Source organism: Chelmon rostratus, chromosome 15 (genome assembly GCF_017976325.1).
Source record: "Chelmon rostratus isolate fCheRos1 chromosome 15, fCheRos1.pri, whole genome shotgun sequence".
Lineage (NCBI taxonomy): Eukaryota > Metazoa > Chordata > Actinopteri > Chaetodontiformes > Chaetodontidae > Chelmon > Chelmon rostratus.
Window position 1 is genome coordinate 11,728,274 of NC_055672.1, and position 14,371 is coordinate 11,742,644.

Sequence of the window (14,371 nt, forward strand, 5' to 3'; positions counted from 1 at the left end):
AATGTTGAAGCCAAGTTTGAACTCTAACCACAAACCAACAGTCAAAGCTCTAAGTCTTGCCTGGGGAGGCAGATAGGAGTTGGCTATCTGTGATGACCCTGGCAAGAGAGCAGAGAAAAACAGCTTTGAAGTCCCACAGATTTAGCAGCACATTTAGTTCTGTTGACTCCAGAGAAAAACACAGATTTTATGTGCATTCAGAAAATGAGCCAGCTTGGTATGACGAAGCAGAGCTGAGGGATCAATTAGATAAGTTCAGTAAACAAACTTATATAGTATGCAATACTTTGAATTATTGCACCTCTGGTTGAGTTGAACTTTACACTTCCTATTGAGTGACCAATGCACAAAGATCATTTAGTCTATTTCCTATAATTTTTTCATCCAAAATGTTAGTATATTTGAATGTCTCAAATATAACCAACACTAGCTGCACCGTTTTAGAAAACTATAACAATGACTGTAAAAAGATTAACAGTTCTAGCCACCATTTTCATCATTTACTTCGCTCTCTTGGTGAGAACAATTGAATGTGGCCACCACAAACTGCAGGACCCTATGGAATAGTGAGTTATTGACCAGCTGACCACAGAGGTTATTCCTCAATAAATCAGTGTTATGATGAATGCGTGTGTGTTTCCATTTCCATCCTTCGTCATTGCTCTGCAGTGCTGGGGCTTGAACTCACGTCTCCTGCACCGTAAGAGCTTAATAACCTGCCACTGGCAAACATAAAATGGAGAATAAATCTTTCCAGTTGTATATCTTCCTTTATGCAGCTGGCTTCGATGACTCTTGTTAATATCAGCGCCCATTACCTTTCAATGTGATGTTACAAATCATAAAATGTCAAAAATTGCTCCAGGAAAATGCAAGATTTGTCAAGAGAAAAACAACTGTCTTTTTTAGCCTTTCCAAAAACATGAGCACAAAAGTGTAAAGAACGAGTTAAGCACTGCATTTCTGCTCCCACGTAGGCGGCAAACATTAGCCTGTCTAGCTAATTAGCTTGTTGCAGAAACCTAATTGAATGTTACTTCTAAGGCCAAGGAGTATTTCTACATTTTGTGGAGCTACAGGTTATGCTAAAAGCCCATTCACAACTAGCACTAGCATAGTATTTCCCCAACGCGTGGAAGCCGGTCACGGATGCTATCAGAGTTTAGTCTAATGTTAGCCACTCTCTCTTGCTAAATTTTATTTCGCTAGAATTGGGAAGTTTTTATTTCAGCAACAGTAGCCGAACTTGCTATGCGAGGTAGTGTTATGTTTGCTAAACACAACGGTGAGACCTCATCCTAAAAGCCTTTCCTCTTGTAGCGTTAGAAGTGAAAAATACTGTTTAAACACACAAACAATACGGTCTAAATCTAAATCTAACCTTTGTCTTGCTTGTCCACGCATGTAAACAGCGTTATGTTGCACACAAAATAACCAACATAACTTTTATGATACAAGGACAAATTAGCTCTTAAATAAAAGAACATTGCTGTCTCTTTGTATTCATGTCTCCTGGATCATCAGCTAGTGAGGATGCTAACAGTTTAGCTGGAATTAGCTTTAGCCTGAGTCTCCTTCATCATGTATGTAGCTGTGGATATTTAGGACCTTTTTACAAGTTTGTTATTTTGAATCAGAGGAGCTGGAAACAGTAAAAAAAAAAAAAGTCAGGTGGCATCAAAATGTTTCAGCTAACTCAGAGTTTTATCGTTAGCTTTAGCTTACGTTAGCTGTCCACAGTCGGCTAGAAATAAGGACCCTGCTTTTGCCTATTTTTGTATAAAATTGAAGACATACTTAAAAAAAAATATTAAAAATTTTGATTAGTAAATCTGCCATAGGTGTCATTCTAAACTGCATTATGTGCTGTAAAAGCTTGACAGGTATAGGAGCAGTAACTACAGGGGGCTAGGTTAGTACCACCAAAAATATATAACTGGTGTGCAAACATTTCAATAAGTCCATATATTTGCCTTTTAAAAACCACTATGCCTTGTCCTTAAGAGCCAAGTAAGCATAGATGCATAAATAGAGACGGGGTTGCCAGCAGCATAACTTATCAGTCCCTGCAGAGTGGCAGGGTAGCAGTTCAACAACAAACTGGAATGAATGTTTTGTCGCCTGCCGCCATTTCTAATAGCACCACTACTTATTATTTTTAATCTCCCTTCAACACTGGTTCAGGAAACAATGGTCGTTTCTGGAAACACTGTTTCTATATAGCCATTTTCTTATCTGTGATTCACAGAGGGAGAGAAGAAGAAGAAGAAGAAGAAGAAGAAGACAGAAATAGTTGCTGAATTGGTGAGGAAGTGTGATTGTATAGAATCCATCCAAACAAACATAAACACACACCTCCCTGCAGTGCATATGAAGTACTGTACCCTCACTGTATCCTAACACCTCCCTCACGGGGATAAACAGCAGATCTTGGTGCCTCAGGTGTTGTTTTGTAAGGTAAACACTATTCACATGAAGGAACAAATCTAAGTCCTTAGAGAACCTTGTGATAGGCTTACTACTGTTTCCACACTGCCAGAGAAACTCAAAACAGCAAAAGGTATGTAAATCAAATCACGCTTTCCTCTCTACAGTGTTCCCTCATAAGTATTAAGAGGAGTATATAGTGTGGATGGAAACTCGAGTAAACCCTGTTTACCTGAAAAACTTTCCCCATGTGTTACAACTTGTCATAATGATCAGACAATGCGCACTACAGGGAGTACAGCAAGTACGCTTGTTGTAATGCTGCAGACTCTAACCTACTTCACGCAGTCAGTCTCTGCCTCCCACTCTGCCTGCATGCTTCCTCTCTTTCATGAGACTGGCTCCAATAGCCAGGGACTCCAGTTTAAATTAAAAGGAAAAAAAAGACCTTAGCACAAAACCTAGTAAAGGTCACAACCAGCCAGCATCCATCTTGGACCTACAATGGGGAGCCCTTATGGTGCCCGCAGGTTGATTTACTAGTAATGAGCCATGGGGGGTGAGCGAGGTAGAGCTACTGCCTGCCAGATACACTATTCACAGTGACCAAATGAGGATACTAAACTTTAATGGCCGCAGTGCCATCCCTCCTGAAGTCTGCTAAGTGAGCGGCTCACAGAGACACAAACACCTCATCTACTGTAAACCTTCACGTTCCAGCTTAGAGGATAGCTCCGCAGGTGTTATTTTTGTTGCTGTGGCCATCATTTCTGTTCGTTAAGATGACACCGTGCTGACCACAAAGATCTGCAAAGATGTCCGATGGGGCTTGGCAACATAAACCTCTAAACCACTTTCAACAAGTCCTCCTCTGTCTGTCAGTGCCTTGCAAAACTGCTTTTCTGACCTGCCAAAGTTATAGTTAAGGTTTATTAAGGTTTAGGCTCAAGAAAACTACATTGTTAAAGGAACAGTTTGACAATTTGGGAAATATGTTTGTTTGACAGCAAGAGGATTGATACCTCTCAAACATGTATGGTAAAAATAAAGCTACTGCAAGTTAGCTTAGCTTAGCATATAGACTGGAAAAAAGCTAGCCTAGCTCCATCCATAGGTAACAAAATCAACCTACAAGCACAGGTAAAGCTCATGTTATATCTTGCTTGTTTAATCAGTACAAAGGCTAACACGTTGTAAGGCAACCATGGACAACAATGTAGTCCGACATCAACTGTAAAACCACAACAAGCAAAGAAAACGTATATTCCCCCCAAATATACAGTAGAAAATATGTTAAATATGTCCTCCTTTTACAAACCCTGTCAACAGATCTGTTTCTTGTCATTTTTTATTTCAATTTATTTCCATTTGTAAAGGAAAACGTAAGTGTGTGACCCCCTCTGAGGTTTACCCCAGTGGTGCTCTCACACCTTCCTGTAAAAAGATGCAACGGAGGCAAAAGAGGCAGATAAAAAACAGACCGATAAGATGCAGGTTTGAGATAAACATCATGACATTGCAGTACTCGAACAACACTAGCATAACAATATTGTTGGCAGCAAGCTGAGTTTACAAAAAAAAAAAGTTTGTAGAGCTTAGCTAGCAGCCAACCTTCATATCGCATGCTGTCGTCCTGAGGTCTCCGTCTCTCTTTGGGTCATATGCTTCACTAAAACCAACCCTGGTGATCCTGAATCACAGGTTTCATGAAGCTGGTTACCACCTGTCTCTGTTAAAACTGAGGTTTCCAGCTACAACAGGAAGAGGCGGGATGCTAAATGCTACGCTAAACGACACATAATTAGAACCATCAATCAAGTATCAATCATCACTCAAGAAAATAATCACATAACTACATCATAATAAGAAGCTTTAGAAGATAATTCAGAATAATCTAGAAATTATTTCCAAATATTAAAAGTAGGGCTAAGGCCCCAAATTAGTTTGGACAGCTTAGTCCTTGACTTGTCAAATTTCCAAAAATGCCAAACTTTTGCAAGTTTAAGGTTGTAATGGACAAAAAACGTCTGTTTAATGGGACAGAAAGACTACGATCAAGGTTGAAAGGAACCAAAGATGACTGTTGATAGGAAACGAAGTCAACGAGTCAAATGCATTGCATAGGCAATGTGCCAACACATTATTTGTAAATAGAAATATTTGTAAATTAGAAAGTGCACACACCCACAATTGTTTTGTAATGCAAGCTCTTACTAATGTAATGTAATATTCCCTCATTGGACAGGACACCTACATTAAGTATGGTGGCTCAAAAGTCACAGGACATCTGTCAAGTAAGCTGTGATTGTCGTAATTTTATCATTTGTGTTTGTTTTCTCTTCCAGATAAGACTGCATGATTGTCTATCTGACCACGTTTCTTGCCCCATTTGACTTATTTTTAGTGCTGCTGCTGCATTCACAGACCTTAGCAATTAACTAGCTGATGGCCTAAACATCAAAAACAAGAACTGAGTCGTTTTAAACCAGACTTATTCCTTCGAATCCATCTGCTGCATAACTCAAGAAGACTCCAACAGCCAAAAAGCCAAAAGAGACCAAACATGAGCAGAAATGTTGATAATTAGCAACATTATTTTACAATTTCTTAACTTTATTCCCTTGGTATGAGCTACCACAGCAGTTGAGGCTTTATTTGCGAGCCATGTGTTGTGTGTTTCTTCTGATGCAAGACTCCAGAAATACAACGGTCTCTTGTGCATGCTCCACTACCAGCGGCCAGAAAAACAGCTCTGTGGATTAAGTCACCAGAGCAATGATGATGACTAGTCAACACAGTTCGCTGCCTGAAGACAAGAGCTGCAACTGAGGAGGCATCTCCACACTGTTTATCTCTTTCTATCTACATATCAAAAGACACTCAACCTTAAGTGTGTAAGAGGGAAGAACTTATTGGCCTTGAAACTAATAAAACTTAAAAAGCCTCTTATTATAAACACCTGAAGGATCAGTTTTATTTGAGGTTGAATCGCATCATCAAAAAGTGTCATTGATAACATTTGCATTGATTAACTGTGGCTGTGATGAGTGTATAACTCAGACAGTTGATGTACAGTAACAGACCTGACTGTGTTCTTGCAGGCAGTGTCGAGCACAGTTCAGGGCCAGAGAGCAAATATGTTTGAATTCCCTCAAGCGTCGTAACCATAATGCTGTTTTCAAACACAAAAAGCTCCTGGGGATAAATTAACTGATAATGAATAGTTTCCCCTGCTGCGCCATGACTCATCAAACTCCCTCCAGCTCCTTCATGTATCCTTTGCCTTTTAAACGGCACGTCAGTCATAAAGTTGTATTTGTGCCAGTAGAAGCGTGTGTGTTCATTCGTGTAACAAGCTACACGGGAAACAGCAAGCGTTCAATCAATTTTGACAATTTGCTGGCATATTTCACACTATTCCTGATCAGATAAGATCACATCAGGAGGCCACAGCAAGAGTCCCCACTGGGCATCTTTCCCACATCACGCCGTGGTGTGTGTGTGTGCAGTTCAGGGCTGTTGAACGAGCTCACGCTCTTCAATTAGACGAGAGTCTAAGAGTGAATTTTGAACTAAAAAGGATGTAACTTTGGAAGACACCTTCTTCATTTGACTAATTCAGAAAGTGGCCTGCATTGCATGTTTACACAGAACGAGGACAATAGATTCTGTCCCCATCGCTCACAGTGAAAGCACGCTGAGGACTCTTTGAGTATCCAGTGTGAGTAAAGCAATGTAATGCAATGCAGTGATCATATGGGCACCTGAGCAGTGTTTAAAGACAGGCTCTTTCAAGGCTTCAGGAATGGTGGGAGTTAACTCACCAGTAAAACAAACCTCCGATCACTGTATTCATTTCTTTCACTAAGCTTGACACTAAGCCAGTCAGCGCCATCTCACCGCAGAGTGTCTTCAAGCTAAGTGACATAAAAACCATTTTGCCTCAGTGGAAAAGCTTCACATGGCAGGAGACTGAGCTAAACGATGGAGCATCTTTAGGAGGCATACTGCACTTTAAATTGGGAGTGAATTGCAGCCCCATCTGTAGCTTACTGCTGCCAAACCATACTTACTACAGCGTGGTAACGGCAGCTCACAGCACCTCACAGTCCAATTTAAACCTCCTTTATTGTGCTGCGTCGTGCAATGTGTCTTTGCATCGACTGCATCAACATCTGTCATTAATTAATAAGAAAGAGTCTGCATTTACTTGGAGGAAAAGCTGATTTTACGTGTCAAAGTCAATTTACTAGTCGCAGGAAGTAGTAAACACAAACAGCGGTTCTGGAGGGAAAACTCTGAGAACATTATTCAAGTGACATTATCGCATTTGAAGCCTGTGTTACAAACTGGAGGCATGACGTTTGAAAGTCAACGCTGTTTCCTAAGACAGTCAAACATAAATAGCTACAGATGCATTATAGGATCCAGTGTTTTTCTATTATTTCCAACTTTCTGGCAGTAAACTGGTTTCTAAATGTTTAAACAGAAAAATCAAGTTTGCTTTAAAGGTTAATGTATTAAGAAAGAAATGGTCCACAGCAGGTTTCATTAAGGATTTTCAAAGCTTCATATTAACACTTAATCGAAGCAGTCCTTGTAAAGCTCGTTGCAGCTTTCCATCTCTCTCATATCACAGTATTATTGAATCAAGCAGTCTTTGCCAAACAAATAAAGCCCGGCACGAAGCAATGGAGAGTGGAAGTCTGTCGAAGGTTTGTCTAATCTTGGCATTGATCAAATAATTAAATGCGGGTCTGATCTGTCAAATTCATGCAACGTTGATGCAGAGAGTTTTGACCTTGGGTCGGGTTTGTGTAATTTACTAAGAAACTTCTCTCTTTATCTCTCTGAGTTTGCCAATGCAAATCATGTTTTGCAAGTAGATATAAAATGTCCAGAGACACTCAGTAATAGATCCAATTCAAGTCAAAATAAAGGTTCAGACTGAAGGTTGTGGTCGGGCCTCAAATATGGCAGCAGCAGTGGGGTTCAACCAGGTCTGAGCTGGACTGGTTTTTTGGCCAGTGAAGCACTTCAGTCACCGTACATACAGTGATTGTGCGGTCAGCAAGAGGTTGGCCTTGGGCTAAAACACCAACTTCATATTCTTTCTCTGCTGCTCCAAAATTCTGTCAAAGAAGCTGAACAATTAATGACAAAGTATAAAATAAAATCTACCAGAAATGTTTCTTCTGGAAAGAGAGAGAGACCCTTAAATCACACTTCCCCTTCAACTCAACCAGCATTTTCAGAATTCCACTTCTGACGAGTTTGAAGAAGACAGTCAGAATGAGAATTACCGCTACATACTGCACATACAGGAAGATTTGAAGTGTGGCACAGCTGAATCACTCGCCTTGAACAGCACTGTTACCTTTGTCAGTAACATAAAAGTCATGTTCTGAAAGATTCCTCTCAACGCTGTGAGTGTTTCTTTACACGTAAAGGATGAAAAAATGTCTGCTGAACAGCGACAAAGCTCCAGGGTGGCCAATATTAGCCAGAGCTCTTTCTGGGTGACGACTCGGACTCAGACTCATCAGATCAGATGGAGTTCAAGTCGCATTTAATTCGAAAGATGCTTCCCTTCTCATCAAGAAAAACAACTGCAGCCCTCCTGAATTTAATTACATTTTAAGCCGAGGGCACAGTTGTGAGATCTCTTTAAATTTTGACTCCTATTACTGCAATAACTGCCTGGTCACAAAAACAATGGTGAAATGAATAAACTTAATAAATATTTCATGTAGCCATACCTGTATGCACTGACAAAATGCCTTCTCTGTCTCTCTTTCTATCTGTGTTTCCTGACATACAGTTGGTAGACAATATTATGGCTCCGGAGTTAAACAGTGCCGCGGGCCAGCAGTTCACCGAGCTCTTCACCCCTTCAACACCTTTCAAACAAGCGGCGATAGTCGGAGCGAGCGAGAGGAAAGTAAGAGGCAGGGCGCTGAAAGGATGATTCACACGGTTTATACGTTTGTGTGTTAAGACCACAGCCTGAGTTAAGATTTCTCACTTTCTCCATTGTTAAAATACCGTGAAAGTGAATGAGTGCAGTCCTCACTGAGGTTGCCACGACAACACAGTCGTGACATACCTGTGCTCCCAGCCTGGCGGAGGACGAGAAGAAATCGCCTCATGCAGACAGAGATGTGTTTGAAACATTTAGAAAGCAACTGCTCCTCATCATATATCAGTTCATACTCACACTTCTATGTTTGATGCATCTTGTATTCAGCGTGTTTATATTTCTATTTATATGCTTTATTTAAGGCCTTATTTTGCAGATAGTAAACACTCATTCTGTGGTATCTAGTCTACAGCTCAGGCCTCCAGGGATGGCAATGTCAGCCTGTTGGGCCACCACTCTGCTCCAGACTGAAATATCTCAACTATTGGATGGATGGTCATGAACTTTGGTGTACACATTCATGTCTCCCTCAAGATGAACTATTATAATTTCGGTGATCCTTAAACTTTACATTCCCATCAGCCTCAGCTGTACTATGTGTTTAGTCCTCATTCGCATATGTTAGCATGCCAACATGATTAGCTAACATGGTGAATGTTAGCATTTCGCTCAAAGCACCACAGGCTGTACACTGTTTAAAACTGCATGCATGCTTCTGTTTTTATCTGCTGTTGTGCTTCTCTTCTCTTTCTCTGAATGGGATCAATAAAAAGTACATTATCTTAATTATAGTTTATCCATAGACGCTTTGTATAAAATGTATAGTAATTTAAGACTGCAGTTACACACACTGACTTATTAGAGCTGATAAGGCGAAATTGCTAGCAAACAGTTGCATATTTACACATTCAGCAGACACTGACAGTAATCAGAAGTTGTGTTTCTGACCACTTGCTAGTCACCAGCTAGTCGCTAACTGTGTCTGATTGTCACTTCTCTCTACAGCTCTACAGAGCTGAGGGAAACTGCAGTCAGGTGATAACTCTCTGTGCTAACAACTCTTTTCCCATACACGTAGTCATATGATTGATTGCTAATATAGATGTATTTATCATAGTGGCTTGAGGGTGCTGAACATGACATTCTGAGACTGAATTCGGAGATGACAGTTTAGAGGATCCTGTTCCTCCACTGCATATGTTGTACAGTAGCTCAGCACAGCACTGCAGAGCACAAAGAGGTACAAAGGGCCATGACGACCAAATTTCGCCTTTGAAGAAAGAATCCTGTGCTTTTCACCTTCGAGCCTTTTCTCTTTATCATCACAGCCCAGATTGGACATCTGGAAATCCACCATGCATTACACTTCAGGAGGCAACCAGGGGTGGGTGAGATTGCAGAGTGCATGTAGGCTGCGCATACAGCAGCACGCACGGCCCTTCGGGGTGCAATGAAGTATTTATTGAGGTGTAATAGGTGCAATAAGTTTGGGTTTGTTCAGCATGTAACTCGTAAGAGTGCTATGTACGTTCCCTTGTTCGTGTGTGACAAAAGGCTTCTTGTCTGGTCAAGCAGCATGTTTTTCGCAGCCCGACACAACAGCAGCTGTATCAACAAATTATTGTGGCTATGAGCAGTCTCTGAACCATGACCCTGAACAAGAGAGATCAGCACTGACGCTAATGCATTAATGAGCTGTAAGAACAAGGAAAAAATTCATCAGAGCTAAAATAGCCTGCGTGGGGACAGTGAGATCAAGTTAAAACCTGTGTGTTGCAGAGCTCTGTCCACTGTGTTTTATATGTGACATTAAAGTGCTGCACATCCTACTCTTCTGACAGGATACACACTTTGTGTTTAAAAGACACTTAAGGTCTACTGTATGGGTGCTCCAGAGGCTTATGTTGCTTAGCTGACCCTGTCCTGTTGGCTCTGATGGGACCGTATAAATGCTTTGTGGCAGACAGGCGTATCTCCAATGGTCCAGGGAGCAACAAGGGTGGTGAGGTGGGAAGTCAAAGACAGAGAAGGAGTCTTAAGACTTAAGACATATGATTCACAGCGGTCTAAATCAGAGAATATGGATACATGTGCACACTCAAAGACAAAGCCAACCCCTTGAGTACGCTCCAAGGCAGATCCCTCATCAGCCAATTCCAGATGCCACAGTAGTCCACCCTCACAAATGGCTCCTGCATAAATCTCTGATCTCACCATCTTGAAAATAATTAGACAGAAGAATGAGAGAGCGGGGAGGTGGCAAACTGCTCCAGGCTAACCTGAAGGGAGCCTTCGCACAGCATCTGGTTTTGGATGCTACGTGCCTAGCTTAAGGAAAGACAAGAGAGATGAACAAACAAAGCCTCTTCAGGCATATTCCTCAAAGTCTGAGCGAAGCCCAGTGGGCTTGTGACGTCTCCCCGGGGCCGGTGCAGGAAGCAAAGTGGATCATGGGGTAGATACAGCTGATGAAGGTAAGCTGAAACATTTGTGGAGACCTAATTAAAAGTCACAGCAAGTCAAGTGAAGCCAGTGCAGCTTTTTTATTTTTTCTCCAGGCTTTTTATTGAGCTGCCTGTTTGCACTTTTTACAACCTAAATCACTTTTCTGTCCTCGGTTTATCAAAAGCTCAACTCAGCAGCTATGACTGTAATTTGATGTGCTCCTACAGTACGTACACAAAGAAGCTTCCTCTACCCTTGAACTCAAGGAAACTGAATTCTTTGACAAAATGAGTTGGGGCAGTTTTCTTGTTTACATCAAGTTTAAGAGATACAACCTTTTCTTCCGCCAGTGAACAGTCATCTTTTGACTTACACTGAGTACATTTTTAAGAACATAATGCGCTCGCCATTTCTGAATTTCAGTTTGACTGTGACACTAGTTTCACACTTTTTTTAAAGAAAGTTATGTATTTCCTCTGTCAGACTGGCACAGGCTCAGCAAATCACCTCATAAATATGATATTAATGATCTAAAAATAAAAGAAGAATAGCGATTACAGCAATCTACCAGACACAGGACTTTGAAGCGGAAAATTTGCACAAGATTGAAAATATGCGAATTACCACAAATTTGAATTATCTACATTAAAGGGGTGCAATCAAAAAATTGTAGGAGGCTAATAATCTCTTCATGTGCCCTTCTTCTCTGTGCTCCTCATATTGTGCATTCTGCATGTGAAGAAAGTGAGTCTGTAATGTTCTGTCAGTGCATCATGATCTCAATTTAGCTGGCATCGATCTTAGTCAGCTTACAAGTAAAGAGCGAAAACAGCCTTTGGTGATAAGCTTTCGCCTATTATCTATGACAAGAATCATTTTAGAGAACTGAGGAGGAGCGGTGCATGGTGTGCTGCTGGGGTTTGGTGGAGCTGATGATTTGTTTGGACAGCCTCATTTACTCTAATGTTTAGATCCATGTAAGAATTTGGCTGCTAGAATTACCAAATATTTCTGTAGAGTTTTGTTTGTATCGCCAGAAAACCTGTCACTGTTGTGAATTATGCTTACACATGTTCCAAATTGACTTCTTATGATTTCATTTTTGACAAGACCAGTTGAATAAATGTAATATTTGTAAACTAGGACTGCTTCTCATGTCATGTACAGTTCTGTAGTCAAGCTTGAGGTACTGGATTTAATTTCACTGCCATCTTGAGGTAATGGTACATGAATTACATGTTGTAAAGCAAAAAAACAACACTGCAGTGAAAACACGGTTCGGACTCATTGTTCACTGTTCTGCTGTTTTTTTTCCACCAGATTAATTAAAGCTATTTCCATTGTACAGGAAGTTTGAAACTCACTTCAAAGATCTTAACTTTCCCTCTGGACAGCACCTCAGATGAGGTGCTGTTTGCTTTAATTATGAACAGGAAGCGGGGATCATCTCCAAAAATCAATGTTTCCTCACTTGCTGGAGGTTAATACAGGAGGTGAAAGCAATTAACTTCTAGATGTTATAATCATAATGTGCTGACATGCAGATCATAAAGCCACCTAAAGGCAATATACAGAAGACTTGATGACTTACTCAATGAAATAAAAAGTAATCACATGTCTCCACTCATCAAGTAAAATATGGATTTATCCTTCTTGCTCTCTCTCTTTCTCTTTATCTATACAAGGTGAGGAGTTTAGCTTAATGAGAACAACTTTCACTCTCATGATGCGCTTGTTCAACCATAATTGCCTCTCTGTGGTATCATCTTGCCCAGTGAATGAATATGAGAGTTAATTGAGGGCTGTGAAAACATTTGGCGCCTCATTATTCTCATGCCAATAAAATCAGAATGACAGCTGAATCGACTGAGCAGAAAAAAAACAAAGAAAAAAAAACAAACGCAGATTTACTTCAACTGTCAAACCCAACAGTCTTCAGTAGCCTCACTTCCTTTTCTGCAGAGCTTTCAGGGACAAAAAGCGTCAGTTTACTCGAACACGCTGCACAACATGTATCCATATTCTCCAAACATGCTGTACTGTTGAATGCACAGCTGTCTACCCAGCCCTTTCAAGAAAGGCTATGCAACACATGGACATGACGGCACAACAGAAGAGCACTCTCAACAGTCATTATTTCATACATACAGTATATAAGTGTGGCAAAGCAACTACACACACTTATGTCAGAGCCGCTAATAAAACCAAGCATGCACTTCTCCCCTTTTTTGCCTTACCGTTTATATGCTTTTCGCCTCATTTTCAGCAGATAAGATCACAATATTCATGTGCCTGTGCATCCCCTCAGAGCGGCATGCATTTAGAAAAAAAGCCTCCTCTAATTCTGACTGGAGACAGGCTGGTAGGCAGAGAGAGAGAGAGGGGAGGAGGAGAGAGAGAGGGAAAGCGAGAGAGGGAGCTGAGGATTGAATGGAGCAGGAGGAGGTGTATGAGAAGAGGAGGGGTTATGGGAGTGATGGAGAGAGGAAGAAGGAGCGAGAGGTGTGGTGGTGGTGGTGGCGGCGGTGGTGTATCGCTGCCGGGAGGCGAGGACGTAAAAGTGAAAGTGGCTAACCTCGTGTCATGCTGCATCTCTCCATCAGATTCCTGGTAGGAAGAGAAGAAGAGAGGGTGAAATGATTAGATTTATTTATCAAGCAGATTTATCTGCCGCCGCTGCCACTGCATGCTTTGGAGTACCTCTTATCTGGTGTTTAACGAGCTCTCAGAGTGTCTGTCTCGACAAACAAATATATCCATTATTTCTCACTCTGGGCACACACACTATATCACATATTGAGAGCACTGAATGAAAGAGGGAGGAGAGAGAGACAGAGCAAGAAATGACAGATTAACAGTTCAAAAGAAAAATGCTGTATGCTGCAGAAATGGAGAAAAAGTGCCCAAGGGTGAGAGGCATACGGTAGTTGTTGAAAGGAAAGAAGAGAAACACAAAAGATGAATGATGGGAAATGGAAAAGTCTGGGAGGAAAAGTAAGAGGGAAAACAAAACCTGAATAATTGTATGTGTCAAAGTCGATTTAAAAGGGTGGTTCAACATTAGGGAAATAAACGTCTTGCCAAGTTAGATGAGATGATTGACACCACTCTTCTGACTATGTTAAATATGAAGCTCCCAACAGCAGCCTGTTAGCTTAGCGTAGCATAAACACTGAAAACAGGCAACAGCTATCTTATTTCTGTCCAAAGATAACACAAAAGCACCTCTACACCTCAACAATTAATGCAATATTTCATTTTCTAGGACGGATTGTGATTTTTCCAAGGGAGTTTTATGTGCAAGCTAGCTGCTTCCCAGTGTTTCCAGTCTTTATGCCAAGCTAAGCTAACCGGCTTCAGATTAATCATGAAGACAAGTGGTATCAATCCTCTAATCCTACTTGAAAGAAAAGAAAGATGCATTTCCCAAAAACTATTCCTTTACCAAACATTTAAGACAGCACATAAGATGGAGGCGACACCCCACTCCACTCTGTTATGCTCCGTCACGTCTTCATATGTGAAAACACGGACAGAAAACAAGTCCTTGTTTGCACACATTTGTTTGTTGCACATGAA